This window comes from Arachis ipaensis, chromosome B02 (genome assembly GCF_000816755.2).
Source record: "Arachis ipaensis cultivar K30076 chromosome B02, Araip1.1, whole genome shotgun sequence".
Lineage (NCBI taxonomy): Eukaryota > Viridiplantae > Streptophyta > Magnoliopsida > Fabales > Fabaceae > Arachis > Arachis ipaensis.
Genome location: NC_029786.2, coordinates 104,755,012 through 104,758,646, shown reverse-complemented (window position 1 = coordinate 104,758,646; position 3,635 = coordinate 104,755,012).

Sequence of the window (3,635 nt, the reverse complement as noted above, 5' to 3'; positions counted from 1 at the left end):
AATAATATTTATTATCTACTAATTTTTTTAATTAACATAATTTTACTCAATTTGATAAGAGTCCAAATTCATTTCAGATTTAAGTATATCCACAAGTATAAGAATGACAAAAATAGAATATATAGCTAATTATTGAGTCAAGTTACTTTGAAATCTTAATAATAACTGAAACTCAAAATTTGAATGCTTCATTCACTCATTAAAATAAAACACCATGATTTGGGGTTGTTAGAAATAAAAATTGAATAAAAAAATTAGAGTAGAGAAGGAGAAGAAAGTAAGATAAAAAAAAGTGAGTTAATGGTGTTGTAGTTAGGACAAAAATCTTGAAACAAAAATGATGAAATGAAAGAAGAAAAAAGAGGAAAGGAGAGAGCTTGAGTTCCTTTATTTAGAAGAAAAAAAATGAAGAAGAATGAAAAAAACACAAAGTGATCAAAAAGGAATAAAGGGAGGAAAGCGATTAAGTGCGGGTACTGCCCCATATACCATGCCCTCTGTTTTTCTCTCTTAAGGTTAATACATAAATTGTGTTAATTTATACCAGAAAAAAAGTACAGTGGAACTTGTTAAAATAATATATATTGATATCAAAAAATTTATTAGTAAAATATAATTATAATTGTTAACGAAAATTTTGGTAAAATAATAATTTAATAATTAAAGAATTATTGAAGGGTATCTTAAAAAAAATAATTTAATTTTTATTTTTTTAAAAAATATTTTAGTAAAAATCTCCTTTATCCAAAATCTCCTTTATCCTTAAGATTTTGTCAATTGAATATTATTTTTTTGTATCAACAATAAACATCTATTTCTAACAACAGCAGCAACATATTCTAAATATATTCACAAATCAAACATATCAAAAGTTGCATTATGTATACTAATAATTCTACAACTCTGAGCGCATCAATGAGCTATTAAATGATGTCTAATAATTTTACAACTCTATAAACATGACAATAATAATATTTGTAAACTACTAATTTTTTCAATTAACATAATTTTACTCAATTTGACAAAAGTATCAAATTTTTTAACCTAATTACTCTCATTTCAGATTTAAGTATACTCGCAAGTATAAGGATGACAAAAATCGAAGATATAGTTAATTATTGAGTCAAGTTACCTTGAAATTTCAATAATAATCGCAACTCAAAATTTGAATGTTTCCTTCGTTCATTAAGATGAAACTTATCATTTGGGATTGTAAGAAATAAGATTTGAATAAAAAGAGATAGAGTAGAGGAGAATGAAGTAAGATGAAAAAGTGAGTTGATGGTGATGTAGTGGGATGAAAATCTTGAAACAAGGATAATGAAATGGGAAAAGAAAAAAAAAAGGGAAAGAAAAGATTTGAGTTCTTTTGTTTAGAAGAAAAAAATGAGAAACAATGAAAAAAACAAAGAGTAATTTAGAAAGAACAATGGGAGGAAAGAGATTAAGTGGGGGTATGTGCCCACCACATGCTATGCTCTCTTTTTTTCTCTCTATTTTTTGAGGTTTTTATATAAATTGTCTTAATTTACATAAAAAAAGTACAATAGAACATGTTAAATAGCAAGTGTGAAGAGTATAATGAATTAGTCCTATGTTAAACAAAAACAAGGAAGAGTGAAAAGTTTATAAAATGAGAGACCCATTAACTTGATTCCTTAAGGTTTGGAGTTGGATGTGATATTCTCATCTTATGTTCTTTTACTTGGTTCCTCTCCGAAATATCCTTGATGGTCAAGAGCTCTCCATAGTAACCCAACAAGTGGTATCAAAGCCAATGATTAATCGATTTGGTGATTAAGGAGTAATCAAAATGAAGCATCAAAAGTCTTACTGGCAAAAGTGATTCGAGGATGTTGTTAGATAGCAAGTGTTGAATTAGTTCCCACAGTGGATGGCCCCACAGTGGTTTGGTGGTTAATGAGTATTCAAAGTAAAGTATCAAAAGTCTTATCGGCAAAAGTGGGTTAACAAGTGGTATCAGAACCGAGACAAAAGTAGTCTGGAAAGTGTTATCTTTCCGACAAAAGTGTAGCAAGTGTGAGGAGTATAATGAACTCCCTACAGTGGTCCAACAAGTGGTATCAGAACCGAGACAAAGGTGGTCCAGTTCGCAAGAACATGACCTCCTGAGTTGGGGGTTTTGTTATGGGTCCACTTCTTTATTCTAAAATAGTTGAGGGCTTATCCAGATATCTGAGATGGCAGATCACGTGACCCCTCACAACTTTTAAAAGATTTTGGAATCTTACGATTGAAAAATATTCTCCTCAAGTGTTAAAAAGATTCGAATAATACAGATTCTAACGTTGAAAGAAATTCGTACAAACCCTAAAAAGATGGAATGATGGCGGACGATATAAAAGAGAAGCTTTTTCTTCCCCTCATTGTTGACATATACTATACCCTAAATTTAATATTTCTTAGACTATTTTTATTTGGACATCAGAATATTTTAGCATGTATATGCTCCCTTTTTGGCAAATTATAATCTCATTGTCTTCAGCTCATTTAATCCTTGATTTTATCTAATTTTCTCGTCAAATAACTCAGGTACAAAATCAAGTGCCTTGTATGATGTAATATTTTACTATGAAATGTTTTGAAGTATTTTTACACATTTTTTATTCTCTAAGTTTTGAATTCTCACTTTAAAGGATAAAGTGTGATCTTTCACTATTTATTTCATAGGTGGAACAAAAAAATATGAGAGAGAAACTATTCAAGGGTGAGAAATTACACTTTATCCTCTAAAGTAAAATTCAAAATTTAGAGAATCTAAATCTTTTTACACTAATGTAAATAAAATGGATTTGGATTCTCTAAAGTTTGAATTTCACTTTAAAGAGTAAAGTGTAATCTCTCACCATTGATTTCATAAGTGGGACCAACAATAAATATAAAAGAGAAACTATTCAAGAGTAAAAGATCACACTTTGCTCTCTAAAGTGAAATTCAAATAAAATATTAATAATTACTAAGAGTTAACCACAAAAAACGCTTCCGAATTATTCAAACGCGGACAAAAATACACCCGAATTTTACCATCGACAAAAATGCCTTCAAATAATTTAAAAACACAACAATAATACCCAATAGTAAATATATATTTTCAAAAAATACCTTAGAAATTGAATTTTGATGCAATTTTTTGCAAGCATGATTATAAAAATAATATATTATTATACATAAAAATTGGTAATTTTTTGTTAAGTATATAATTTTTTATAATTATTTTTGTTAATAACTAATAATACTTTTAAAAAAATCACAAAATAATATATACTTAACAAAAAATCATCAAATTTTAATAATAATAATATCTTATTTTTTAAAAAAATGATCAAATTTTAAGAATAATAATATCTCATTTTTTAAATTATTCTTATAAAATATCACATTAAAATTCAATCTCTAAGATATTTTTTGAAAATATATATTTACTATTGGGTATTGTTGTTATGTTTTTAAATTATTTAAAGGTATTTTTGTCGATAGTAAAATTCGGGTGCATTTCTGTCCGCATTTAAATAATTCGAGAACGTTTTTGGTGGTTAACCCTAATTACTAATTAATAACATCTTTAATAAAAAAAATTTATAGAAATAATATGATTTAAACTTTTTTTGGTGAAT